Genomic DNA, 15,137 nt, shown 5'->3' on the forward strand with positions numbered 1-15,137 from the left:
AACCCTTTCTGAGCACACCCTCCTCCCGCATAAATCTACACCCTGTATTGTTCCCAGTGCTCTCACTGCTAAAGGGGACCCTACATCTGAGACCAGAATTTTCTTATTTAAACCAAATAAGGAAAATTGACTTACTATAAAGGTCATTAATTTCAATTTTCCTGATCTAACAACAGGGACTGAGTTATGTTACATTTATAAGAGATAATCCTAAGGGAGGCTTTGATGATCACTTTGCATTTTAGTCCTGACATTATGTTGTAATCATACTGGGCCTAATTTTATACACGATTGTGTGCTAGGACTTACGCATAGGTGCATTATCCCAGCTAGGGTGCCAAAGGTGGATCATACTTCCAAAGAGAGAGAGGATTTTCTTTAGGATCCTTCGCTGAATGTCTTCTAGGTGGGTGTCTCTCCTGTATAAGCTTCAAGAATGCTTCTTATAGTTCTCAACACATGCAGGCCGGCAGCAGTAGAGCTGGGGCCTTGAGCTGCTTATACTGTATCTCCTTGGTAGCACGATAGGACTAAATGATATGATGGTAACTTCTACCTTTACCTGTCTGTGCCACACAGAAATACACACTTACTGAACAGACCACACAAGGGTTTGGGATACTTTGCATGTATTAATGCTGCGTACTGCTTTTCTGTTGCATTTATTCCTGTAAGGTCTGCTTGCTAAAGTATATACAGGGCAGAGTATTTTTCATTTACTTGAGATGCAGATTAATATGCTCGGTGAACTCCTGAAACCTCTAAAAGAAAAGAATTTTGTAGCCATCATTAAATGTCTTCACTGCAATATTTGCTACTGCAATCAAGACAAAGCAAGTGGATGGGTTTGGCAGGAAAAAAAGAAAAACAGTTTTAAAAACACACAGGGTATTGTTGTTTTCCTTGCAAAGTATAAAATTCCTCAAAAATTACATGGTGTCACACAGCCTGCCATAGCTTATAAAAAAATGATGCACTGCCTTTAGTTTTATTAAGAAAATTACACTGTGTTAACTCTTTGTGTCTTCAAGGGCACGACTCTGCACTGCACAGTAAAGCTTATTCCAGATAGATCTGTGCCATACTCACTCTGTAATGACTGGCTCAGAGCATTTCATCAGCACAGGCAAAGATTGCTCTGGCTTGGGAAGGGAGGGCTCTGGATAACCCAGAGACTTGCAGGGGAGCCTCACTTTTACTTCTGAGGGGCAGGAGGCACAGCAGCAGTGGGGGAGGCTGTGAGGGTGAAGGACATCATTCTTTTTTTCCTCAGCAGCAACAGCCAACTCACGTCTTTTGATCTCTGGTGTAAGGAAAGTAAGTGACAGTAACTCCCAATTCCACGGGAAGCTTCTTGAGTTGTCTTTGCTTAAACACCTGTTTTATTAGAACTTGCCCTGCAACAGGACCCGCTATCTCCAAACACAAGTCTCCACCAACAAACCATCCAGCTCCAAGCATCAGGGTAGCTTGGACAGTGCTTGCATCGTGTTCTGTGCATCACACATCCTTGTGCAGGACAGCCCTTCCCTGATAGTCCAGAACAATGCATTTTCACCCACAAGCACAAAAGAAACCACTTTATGAGCTTGATGTTCAAAATGAGAAGCCTAAAGATAAGCTCCTAAGAAATATTTGAAAAACTGATTTTCTGAAAGTATGCTACCTTGATAAATCTAACATTATTACACTTCCCAGAAAGCAAAGTTGTATGAGAAAAACAAAGCACAAGATACACAAAATGTGTGCATCAAATAGCTCTCAAACTCTTAGAGATTTTATCAGGCTAGTGAGCACCCTCTGTAGATGTTTGTCAGTCTTTCCAGTACCTGATGCATAAGATCAGAAGTTTGGTAGCTGCACTGTCACAAAGCAATGACTTCCAATCTTTTTCACATAAAAATTTCTTTAATCCTTTCAGGACAGTCCTTTCTGTAGCCAGGATTTGTCTGGATGACTACTCTGTCCCATATAAAAGACATGGGTGGTCACTGCTGTTTGAATTCCCATGTTGAAGGTGCCTTCCAAAAAGTATAGATGAACAAAATATAGTGCTAATTTAGTCTCATATTAGTGACAAAAAAAAGAGGAAAGTGTAAATGAGGTGTTCCTGCTTAGAGCAAGAAATGTAGTTGCAAAAATTAGTCAGTTTGACCACAAATGAACTTCTGCTTAAAAGGCCATGTAGCACATACTGTTGTTTAGAGGATGCAAGAGAAGCAAGTTGTAATGGAGGCATAGTATGTGCATCAAGTATTTTTGGTTTAGGCATCTCTTTGTAGCAATATTGGTAGATGCAAGTGAACATTAATTGAAGTCTAATATCCATGATGAAGGCGTGTGTGACAATAAACTGCTTTTTTGAGTGACAAAATTTAGCCTGAACCTGAGGTATTCAGTCTACAAGTAGCTGATTATTGCAAATTATGTACTGAATAATGGAAAATATACTCAGGACCACCCTCTTGGTCCTCAGCGTAGCCTTGGGCAGTGGGAGAGAAATCAGATAATAGACAAAAAAGGTAGAATAACTGAGTGGCTCTGGTAAAAATATCAGACAAACCCCATATTGTGGCAATGTTGTCCTCCAGTCTGTCAGTTTGACTACGCAACCCCAAGACCTGCCCCATACAGAAAAACTAAATACAATATATATTTATAAATACGATATATTTTTTAAAATGGAGATATAAAACCCAAACAGCCTTGAGATTCAAGGACTCCCTGTCTGTCCTAACCAGTGTATTGCACTGCTTTTCAGAGTTCCTTACTGTCTTCATAAATCCAGCGCTCACAGGCAGACTCAATAACAGAAACTGAGGGGTGAATGTCTTTTGTTCAAGAGGCTTGTGAGGCAGATGGTCCTGAAATGTTTATATGAGAAGACCAAGAAAACAAGTGCTGGTAAATCTTAGCCTCGTTCACTGTCTAATTTTAAATATTGAGTGACTGCATGCTAAAGGCAGAATTGAAAATATCTGAACAAAACTACATCTCTTGTTAGATCGCTCTTTATTAAGGGCATGCAGATAGGGAATTCATCTGCTGACAGCAGGAACTTAGTCACTGGCTATGAAAAACAATGAGTGCAGCAAATGCAAACAAATGTCTGATCTAAGTCATTAGCTAAAGAGGTCATTGTAGAAAAAAATGTTAAAATGTGCTATCAAGAAATAAAGGATTTAAAATAAGCAATTACTGGTAAACAACCGTTGAAAGGCAAAGTAATTCTCCCAGTTGTCAGGGATTTCCGACTGTTCACACCAGACCCCACTCTAGTCCTCTACTTTAATAGATTTTCAAAGAAATTCTTCTTAAGTCCTCCAAGAATCATGAAGATGACTAGAAGTGTAATAGACTGATTTGTGGTTTGCCCATCCTCAGGGGATACTTGGTTCATGTTTCTCAGAATTACGCTGTAACCTTCAGGACTAAGAATTTAGCTTGGGGATTTATTTTCCTCTCTTTGTCGTCTCTAGAGCTGAGTATCTAAGTATGCCCTTGTCTTTCTTAGCTGTCCTTATAACCGATGAGGAGTAGAAGGTGCTTTCAGTGGGGATTTACCCCAAATCAGCAAAAATGTCCAAGTTGTTCGCAAGAAATTCTTTCTATGTCCACTTCTCCTCTTTATCTCTGTAGCTTTAAATGAAACCAGGAATAAGTGGTGTAGACTTAAGCATCTACCTCTGGGACATCTTCAGTCAGATGAGATGAATTTCAGCTCATAAAAGAAATATTTGTTTCAGTGCCAGTTGAGGTTATCACACAATGCCCTGCTTTGAGGATCAGGCAGTGTCTGGAAAAAAATAATTAGGAACCAGATCACAAAAGCTGGCTGCTACTATTTGCATTGTTAATTCCATCATTTCCTGATTGTTACTTTTAATTGACATCTCTGTTTTGATGTTTATTTCAAGAGACCCAATGTAGCTGCTATTTTTTTTTTAAAATTGGCATCACAAGCACCAAGAAGTTATCACCTTTTGTCAATATGCAATACATTGCTGTATGTATTTATTACCTTTACATAGTAGTAAAACCCAGGAAGCGTACACACGCACAAAAAGAATTCTAAACATTTTTGCTGCTTTTGTTCTAACATTAAATTGTCAGGAATCAGTGGGTACTTCAATGCAGACAGACTACCTGCCCCTTAGAGATGGTCAGGAAAGGGATCATGAAGGGAGTGGCCTCACCAGCCTGTGTGTTTTCTCTCTGTCTGTTCTTTTGGCTGCTAGTAGAAGAAGTAGTGGATGAGCCCAGATAATGTTTATATAAGCATAATCTCAAACAGAAACAAAAAAAAAGTGTTAAAAGAAGGGACCCTAACCAATATCTGAACTAAATTGTAATTGTATTTATGATGCTGCAGATTTAGGATGTTCACTTGTGGCCAAGACAGAGGTAGTGTGATGAATGGCCCACCAAAGCTGTACGTACAGACAGTGTTTTAAACTAGGAGAATGGTCTTCATGCTTACATGATGTCTACATCTGTGGTTTTGGCCCTCTCCTGCTTCAAAATCCTGCAGCCTAAAAGTGTTTGTTATATAAGACATCAAGAAAATGAGCACTGTAATCCTGTCTTTGTTTTTATTAAAAAAACATAGACAAATCCATGCTATTAGAAAGAAGAATTGCCAATATTCCTCATCGGCACAACTTCTTACATCAATAGAACAATGATAACACAGAAAAGAGAGGAAATAAAAATAACTTCTTCTGAAGAAAGGGCAGTGAACTAGCAATGAAGGCATTTAAATGAAGGGAATAATTTTTTTTAACCAAGAGGAACTGATACACTACCAGCACAGTTTTCATTTTTTTTGCTGTGTTTTTTGAAATGCAGCCCATTAATTATTTGTCAGGCCAGTTTCAAGAGCAAAGGAGGATCTTTATTAGAGAACATGATGTGAGTACGAGCACAATTGCTGGGTCTAGCATTAATCTCTTCTATTAACTTTTAGAATAAAGCGAATTTCACACAATGTGGCTGTGTTAGAGACTGCCGTGGAGTGACAAGATAGAACCTTTTCTATCCTTTGTATAGCAGCAAGAAATTGCCTCATAGAAGACCCAGCCAGTACTCCATGTTCTCAAGGAACCTCCACCCCAAAATCTGGACAGGTAGAGACATCCACAGAGAGAAGGGACAGAGTCAACATTTTGGGGCAACCATAGCTTTCAAATCAATGTTTTATTGAGAATGGCAGGCCTCTTCTTCTAGCCTTTTTCTCAATGCGTAAAAGAGTGGATTCTTTTAGATTTAGATCTGTTCTAAATTTTTATGAAAAAAACCCATTTTGTAATGGAGGTGGGGATTTTAAAAAAAACACAAATGACATGCTTAATATTAATGATAAGCATTAATAAATTCAATCAGCTCCTGTAAAATGGACAGAATGCTCCTGGCATTCCTGCAAGAAACAAAGCAGAACAAGTATGAGTCATCAAATGTATTTGTCAGAGGATTTTGTGTTGTAAAAAAAAGCCCGTTCATGTTAGCAGAGTGCTGAAAGACAAGGAGTGAATTATAGCTTGGAAAGTGATGGGATGGGTATAAAATCCAAGGGTCCAGAGGCCAAATAACTACATAGGCTCAGCTGGAGACAGAAAATACATGTTATGTATTTTTGCAATGGGTTCTTCCATTTATCCTGTTAAGAAGTGGTGACTCTCCAAATCAAATGTGAGTTAGGCTAGAATTTTAATCGTACTGGAAATGTTGCCACTGCAATTGGTATTTGGAGCTCTCTTAACCGATTGTTATGCTATTTGTTCTACTGTGAATGCAGAGAACCAGCAACACAGAAACAGGAGCTGTGAATAACAGAACAGGCACAGTGACATGAATGCAACTACATGAAAAGTATATTGCTTCCTGATGCAGTGACACACATGCATCCTTCCTTCGTGGATGACGGTATCAAGAGACTTCTGACCCTGCTCTGGTAACCCAGAGAGTTTGCAGCAGCCTTCTTATTGATATTAAATCTCCTTTGTATTGTTGCCGTTGCTCTGAGAGGTGTCTCCAGCGGTATACACAGATAAGAATCTGTTTGTTGGCATTCTAGTCTTAATTACTGAGCCTAATTTAGAAAAATAACATAACAGTCTTTTTGTGTATAGCAGAAGAACTTTAATCACTCTTCGCAGAAGAAGGTTCTAATCAATGTTGTACTGGAAATTTCAGTGGATGCATTTATGTTCTGTCCCATAGAGGAAAAATAACATATCATACAGCAGTTCTGACTCCACAATAATATGTTTTTTATAGATTTGTCTTAAGATTAAAGGAAGTAGCTTCAAGAAAAAGTGAGAAGCTACTGACTGCATGTTCATGAAGGCTGAGATTCAGCTTTACACAAAGGTTTGCACCAGGTCTTGGGTGTAGGACCTTGGCCTAAACCTTGGTATGACTAAAGGCCATTTGCACTAAAATCCAAGAAAATGGATAAAACATTCAGTGCGATACACAGATACACTCTTATTGCATTACACTGCAGAACATTTTTTTTCAGAGATGGAAGGTGAAATAGTTGTCTGAATGGAGCTTAGTTTTATATCTGAATGCTGGAATTTTATTTGCACTGGAGTTTCTCATGCGTACAAATTAAGGAAGAAAAATCAAAGTGGGAGGAATTATGGTAATTCCAGATACTTCTATCCCAGCAGCTGTCTGCCCTCAGTTGGGTCAGCTGTAAAACTAGGATATTGTACAGACACTCTCCAAGCTCTCCAAAAGTTCCTTGCAGTAGAATTTCTTATTTCAAGAAAGTTTTGTCTTCATGAGAAAATATTAAACCTCCTCTATGGGCCTTTGTGATATCTTGTGGGACTTCCAAGTAGAATTTCAATTTTCATGCACTGATTTATTTATTTGTAATAACATTATTTCATTATCATAATAGGATGGGTTTATCATAATAGGTGAATTGATCTAAATCCATTTGGTGGCTGTTCACAAGTGGTGTTCTCCAGGGCTCTGTGTTGGGGATGGTTCTGTTTAATATCTTTATCAATGGTCTAGACAAGGGAACTGAGTTCACACTCAGTAAGTTTGCAGATGACAGCAAGTTTGGCTGGAGTGTTGATTTGCTTGAGGGTGGGAAGGTTCTACAGGGGGAAAAGTGACTGCTTTCCTCTTCAGAGAGCACCTGAAAGTGCTAGCATCTTTTCTATATTGCTACAGTATTCGTAATTACAATGGTACAAATTAAACATTTAACTCTGGGCTGGCTAAATACCCCAAATATGTGAAACTACTTCTATGTGATGCGTCTGTTAGACAATCTGGCAAACATTTTGACAGCACTTGGAAATGCTACTCGTCAGCTCTCTAGCCAGCCTACATGCTAGAGGCTGATGATGCTCCCGTAACAGGGATCTTAAAAGGCAACATGGGCTTCAAACAGCCACCCCAGTTCAATGCGGTGTATTGACTTTTTGAGGTCCTGGTAACTTGTGAGGCTGTGAACTGATGAAGTGAGGGTCAAACAGTCTGCTGTTTCTGCTTCTTCAGGGTAGGCTCTGGCAGAAGTGTGGTGTAGAGGATGTCCAACACAGATAATAGGCTAAACTACTGCAGCTAGATTTGTGAAAGATGCTACCATTCCTGCTCAAGGCACAATTTAAACTATTATGGTTATGCTTAAAGGCTTGAAGTTTGGGCTAGTTCTCACTTATTGCAGAACCTTACCTTTTGCACACTCAAAGATTAATCCTGGAATAAAACTTCAAATAAATTACGACATATTTACTCTTGCATGTTCCCCATTTAATTTGTACCATTCTAACTGTGAACACTGTAGCAATATAGAAAAGATGCCAGTTGAGAAGATTTTTAAAACCATTCCCTATGTCACAGTTTAACTGTCAAAGTGGTTTTGATCTGGAAGGGAAGAGGCAAATTCTTCTTTTAAAGACATATTGAAGAAAAATAAGAGCAGAGGACCAGGATGAACCCTGTGGGTCAGCCAGCCTAGCTCCCTTCGGGCAAGCAGCTGTGTGGACATGAGGAATCAGGGCTATAATTTCAGCTCTAATGTCATCACATGCAGTCAAAGCTATTCCACAGGCTGAAACACCTGGGATAATCCTGGCTAAGATTTACTTTGCCAGTAGAGACTGGCTATGGGAAAATACAATTAACACAAAACTGATGTAGTAAGTAGTGCAACAGTGTTGTTCCCTCCTTTATGCATGCCATTTACACATATTAAACCAAAGATACGTAAAGGTAGGCTACTAGCTAGGCATTCACAAATGTATGACACATGCATTAAAAAAGGTATACAAATGCATTAAAAAAGGTATCTGTGGTTAGTTCTAGTGTTCATTAGTAAGAATACCTGCAGATTTGAACTAAAAAAAAAATTTTTTGTGTTGTATAAAGAGGATACTGGTGGCATTTCTTAGTGTGACCTTCATCCTAAAGAGTTGCACTTTAAGATGGCCGAAAATATGCAAATATACGAAAAATGTAATTTTAGGGTTATAGCTAAATAATTTTAAAAGCCTGATAACATATTGGCTTATGATATGATTCCCCTTTTTATATACATTTCTCTGGTTTGATTTCCCTGGTTAGATATACTAGTACATTCAGTCACCAGTTTATAAAGAAAATACTTTTTTCTGTTAGACTTTTAAATAACATTATAGTGATTAAAATTTGTTTAATAAGAAAACATATACACAGATGTTGTGTTTTGTGTATACTCATTAAAGGATCTTTGGGTTAGTTACTTCAAATATTAAATTATTTTACTGTTCTCTACACCTTGCCTAATCATTTACACCTATGCAGATGTACAATGAGTTTAACATGTTGCTACGATGTAAATGGGATAATACTGGCCATTAGTAACAGTTCATTAAAAGGTACAGTTGTTATTATTTTTTCTAATCCAGTGATTTGCAATTTCCAAGCATCTTGTAGTACCTCCCAACTGTGCAAGTTATGCAAAAGTGCCACCAAATTTGAATTCTCCCACTGAGATGGAGGTTGGATACGACTGGCTACTGCCAGTGAGTGGCGGAACTGTCAATGAGCTGGTGACTGTCACATCCAACTGAAAGAAATGGAAGTCTTTTCACAAAAGGGCTAGCTGAAAAGCTCATGAAACCAGTACTAAATACTCATTATTTTCTACCCTCTGTATGAAAATAAACTGACTTGAATTTCAGCTTCCGTTTTGTAAACCTGTATGAATGCTGGAGCTCTTTCACAGCTTTGCCCTTGAGTGGTCATATGGATTAGTGGCGATTGACCAGCATTCCTGTGTTGAGTTAACAGGAATTGTTGAGCACAGTTTACACTGTGCTTCCATGTGCAGATTTGAATACTGTCACAGGATGGGAACACATGCCATGAAGTCTAATTCTGATTTTATTTCTCTTAATAATAGCGTAAATTCACAGACTTAGAGGTACTCCATGTTTAAAATATGTCTGGCAAGAATCTGCCTTTGGTTCTACAAATACAGTCATCCCTAAGGTATTTAAAGGACATGTAGATATGGTGCTTAGAGACATGGTTGAGTGATGGACTTGGTAGTGTTAGGTTTATGGTTGGACTTGATTTTAAATGTCTTTTTAAACCTGAAGGATCCTGTGAAAGCCCAAAACCATTTCTTTATAATATTCTCAAAGGTAAAGCAAACTCCAATATGACTCTAAATACAAGCAGGGTAGGAAATTTAAATACCTATAAGTAGTAAGGTATTTCAATAATCTTTTTAATGCTAAAAATAGAATTATTTCTCAAACTAATTAAGGTACTTTGCAGTACTTAAAGTATCAGAATTTTTTCTTAAATGACCAAATATGGAAAATAATATGCTTCAAAACTGACACTAGTAGGCAGAATACTAAGTTTTCCAGTGCAAACACTTTACCTCAATACAATACAAAGTGAAGAGAGGTCATTAATACTTAACTATTTATGTCAAAGATATAATGCATACAAATATACTGCACAATACTACAGTAGTAGCAGATGTGATGTTATCAAGGTTTGACAGCATTTTCACATAAATTATTGTGTAAGCGCAATTAATCATTATGTACAGGTGGTTTGCCACATGTTTAATTCAGTTTCAAGCTGATTTACACAGCTTTTAAGGCAAACAACCCTCCCTTCCAAAAGTACAGTTTTCCTAGTGTATTAACTAATATGGACAACTTTATTTCACTTCACTTCCCACCACCTTCAAAAGACACACGGAGAAAGTAGCAGGTTCTGTTCCCCTTTATAGCCTTGTTTTAGTTGTAAGAAGTGCTGTTATACAGGTAGAAACAGATGTGGAGGTGCTGGTGCCTCCATTAATTTTTGCTTGCTATATGAACAGTGGTGATTTCATCACTTGTGTTTCACCATTGTGTCTCTAACTCTATGTTTCTGGTCATACACTACAGCCCATGTGACGTATCAGCCCCTTTTGACAAGCTAAAACTCATTTTCTGCTTATATTATATAGCCCAAATAGTCATGACATATAAATCCCAGTTATTGCTGGGTAGTCCTGATATTTAACACATGCAAGTTGTAAAATGTTGAGAAATGCTAACGGCTTTACGGAAAAATAAAAATGAAGCCAAGACTCTCATTGCAACTGCAGGTGGGAATCCCAGCATCAACATGAATTCAGTGCACATAGCTGTGTTTATGTGAATATGACAAGGTGAATTACCTCTCACCTTTCTTTTGGACAGATTAGATCTGAACATTGGTCTAAATTTTTCATCCTGTGGTCACCTGATTCAGCCTGGTATTGTACCCTGGGCCAGGTTACAACTGTCACTGACTATTTTTTTATTTATTTTTTTTTCCCTTGGCTTGGGTTAAAGATCTAAAAATGATCCTGTCCCTGCCAGGGACACTTCAGAGCTATAGAAGAGATCCAAATTTCACAATTTGGATCAGCTTGCAGATCTTTGTACCTGCTCCTCAGAGTTCACTTGCTGTTGAGGACTCCAAAGGGCCAAAATATTCCTCTTCTCTCCACCTCTAAAATCTTCCTCTGATGCTTTTTCTTTCCAAAATGTGCCCAAGATGATAAAACGTTGTCAAGTTAGATTCTGTCCAGATTCCGCTCTGTGCTTTGCATCTGCTCACAAGCAGAAGGGGAGACTGCTTTGCTCTGCTTATACGGGAATGGTGATTGTGTAGGAGTTAAAAGTAACTCCCTAGTACAGATATACAACCTTTGCACACACCGCTGCCAACTGTGTTAGAAAAACACTATTCAGGCTGCTGAGATGAAGCTTTCTCAAGCTGGAATTGCCAAGATCTTACAAACTGGCCTAATCCTGTGTTGTTCTTTGTCCATCTAGTGGAAAAATGGCACCTCTAATTTGAATTCCTCTATCCAAGCATTTAATTATTGAGAGTGTCATAGTGTACAGATGGAAGATCGCACTCAGGTTTATGTGTAAACTCAGAGTTTCAGGAGTTGAGTTTTTTGATTTATATGTGTGTATGTATGCAGAATATTATGCACCTATTATGTGCATGTTCTGCACAAGCACCTTAGCAGGATGTAAGCCCTGCAGCACTGCAGGTGGCTGCTGTTACCTCCAATAAAACTGTAACTATAATAAGCAGGAGACAGGAGGAGGCAAGAAATGCCCTGTTTGTGCTAAGGAAAAGCTCAGCTACGTGTGTCCCTGAGCTCAGGCACAAAATGTAGCGTTTGTTAGGTGCAGTGTCCCAAGATGACATGCTCAAAGCTACTTATCTTTATTGCTCTCAGGTTCTGTGTGCTCCCGCTAAAGTAGCTGCTAGCAATAATGGCTTTGTCAGTTGAATAGATTCAGTCTTTAGAAATTTGTGATCAGGTTTTTTTATAAATATTTTGTCCATGGTGCCAGATCTTTTCTGCAAATACCAGGAGAGGAGCAGGGATTTTCAGTATTTTGCCTTAGCAAATGCTCCGTTAAATTTCATGCAATGAAAAATATAAAAAACAACAACAAAAGGAAAGTCAAGGCACATTTTCCCTGGTCTCTTATCAAATTTCAAAAGTCTGCTGAGAAAAGCAAGGTATTAGTGCAGCATCTTAAAGTTTGTGAAAACTTTTTCTGATATAGAAGCTTGTGTTTCCTGTTGGTCTCTACCAACGTACAACAGAAGAAATGTCTTTCCTTAAGTGCTCAATATTGCACTGCTGATGAAGATGAGGAGAGAGAAAAAGGCACCCAACCATTTTTTTAATGCACCTAGGGGAAAAAAAAAAAAAGAAAAAAAAAGAAGTGTTTTTGATTCACTTCTACAAGAGTGGCCTAGGTGTGAAAGGTGATGGGCTGGGTCTTTGAGGAATGATACAATTCAGGACTAAGCTGTGGCCATTTGCAATATAATGGTACTCAGGCATAAGCTTTACCTCTCTGCCCTTCGTCCAACCTACCTGTCTGGCTGGCAGTCAGCAGAGAAGGCAGATATGTTTCACAGCAGGCGAAGGATTTGGCAGAAATGTATGGTGGGGTGTTGTACAGAATTGCAGGAGTCGTAGAATTACAGAAGTGTTGTTATTCCTACTTTAGGTTATGGAGTATATTAACTCACGATTAGAGAAATGCATCCCATGTCTGGAAAGCAGATGGGCTGATCTGAAAGGCTTTTGCTGCTGTGAAGGCGAGAACGAAGAGCAGTGACAAGTACATTTGTCTTCAGTTTGCGTGTGTAATTTACCGGAGAGTCCTTAAGGTTTAAGTCTGTCTGATAGTTTCAGAGTTTACCCAGAATGTTTTCATCTTGGTTCACCTGAGAGTGGACATTGGACATTCCCTGAATTTTTGGGGTTATTCCCTGGGTAAATGGCACTACCGTCAATTTATTTGCATGGGACTGAACATAGGTGGAATTTTACTTGTGCATTTTGGTTTTTTAGATAAACAATCTGAAACGGATTTTCCTAGTTAGAACTGTATGTAAGCACTGTAGGTTAGTGTATAGGTAACATAGGTGGCCTATTTTATTGGAAGCTGTTAGCCCTGTTGAGAGGGTGCAAGACTCATTTGATTGTACCTGACCATCATCTTCATGTGTCATTTACCTTACTTCTTCTCCATCACTGCTCCCTGTCCAAATATTAGCAGGTGTGTTTACACAATTATAAATAAAAGACCAGAGAAAACATTCATGGCAGTGGTCCCTTAATGGGGGACTTATTTAATTGAAATTGTGAATCTGACTAAGTTCCTGCTCTGATGTGATCTGACAAAAATGATCATAGGATAAAATTGCTGCTTGCTGATCCCCACCTATCTTACATCTCAACTTGCTGCAAGATTGAGGCAAACTGCACCAATTTACTGCTCCCAACTGCCTGATAATGGACACTTTGCTGTGCACTCTCCCTTCATTACAGCACAGGTCAGGGCTGTTAACAGGGGCTCGTGCCACTTTTGACAGATAGTCACTACCAAGATGAATGGCACTAGCCACATAACCACTTAGCGCTATGCTTTTCCTTTCTAGCACCTTTAAAGCACTTATATTTTTAAAAAACTCACCTCATCCTTTAACTCTTTATTAACTAGGAGAATCAATAGGAAACTGCTGAAACTGACCTTATGCAATTCTTCCGAACTTAATTGGGCACATCGCTATGAATATATCCTGGCATTTGTAACACGCTAGTAATGAGAGATTTATTTAAACATTTATTTAAAATTCCTTAAGGACTTTCAGATAATTTACTCAGATTTTCTGTATGTAGTCTAGTGCTAGGTTTTAGAATGATTAAAGGCATAAAGGCTGAAAGAACTGAATCAAAACACTAATTATGAAAATTGTTGCATTTCTAATGAAAATCTCTGGGCTTGAATTTATGAGTTATTGTAATGAAAAGTATTTATATTTCAAAATTTTGTATGCCTGCTTTTGACACTGTTGGATTAAAGATTAACAGTTTTCTCTTTAGTACATTTTCATTTTACTAGCAGACTTGGGAAAGAATACCTGAAGCATGCAAATGCCAAGCACTTAATAGCAAAGTTGCTTAGGTGCATTTAGTTAGCAAAGATAAGTTGTTTCTGAAACAGTGCCAGGTATAGTTTGAACACATATGTTTTTTTGTTAGATCACTACATTACATGACAGATCAAAAAATATCATTTCAAAAACTGCAGAGGTGATTAGAGAGAGAAACTTTTTAACAGTGCATTTATATTCTTTAATTTTTTGCTGGTGGTAGCTTTTATTGAAATGTCCTGGAATTCCTATGTATAGAAACAAAAAATTTAGTGCTTTGTACCAGCCAGGATGCTGTATTCCCAGGCACGCAGCAGACCAGTGCTAGAAGCTGACAAAGGCATGATCAGCCAAAACAAGATCTTAGTGCCAAAGGTCCTACATAACCTGAAAATCTTCCTAGCTGTGGTTACTGAGTGAAGGGGCTTTCTTGAACCGAAAGCATCCGTTGGATAATAAGCTTACTTTGGGGAATGGCTGTGCCAGGAAATTGAGCTGAATTTTAAGAGCCAGTTATCAAAGTTTTGGTGAAACTGGTATTTCACAGACAATTACCATGGAAATTCTCTGGCCAGATTTGAGTTACTGCACCTATATGTACTATTTTAAGCAGTAACATGCAAGAAACTGCACCGAACCTTCACATATATGTTGATGATCCTTTGAGAGTAGTTCAGAAGCACTCAGTTCTACTGGGCTCTCTGGCAGGTGACCAATGCATTCTCCAACCTGATGAACATACGCTTTCCCATCATGGCATCTATTTACTCCTTCTTCTTTGTTCAGCCTATGTGTGTATCTCGTTCCTATTTCACCTTTGTACTGTGCTTTTTCTGTACAATAGTGTCACTATCCCAGAAGACTACCATGGGCCACATGCAGGCAAGGAGGTGCTTGGTTTGTTTCTTCTCAAGTCTCCAAACGCAAGGGAAAAAGCAGAAGACTGGGAACTGAAAGGTTTTATTTCTCTCCTTAATTCAAGGTACAAAAGAAAGATTTTGTAGCAGTACGTGTCTCCCAAGAGACAATTATTGTGTAAATATTCCTCTTTCTCTTTCCTACACAGGCAGTAGGCAGTGCAGCTGCAATGACAGAAGCGGGTATAGAGGAGAGAACTTGGAAGAGGTGATATCTTACCCTGCTGGGGAACTGCTAGTCCT

The sequence above is a fragment of the Cuculus canorus genome, chromosome 2, assembly GCF_017976375.1.
Source record: "Cuculus canorus isolate bCucCan1 chromosome 2, bCucCan1.pri, whole genome shotgun sequence".
Taxonomy (NCBI): Eukaryota; Metazoa; Chordata; class Aves; order Cuculiformes; family Cuculidae; genus Cuculus; species Cuculus canorus.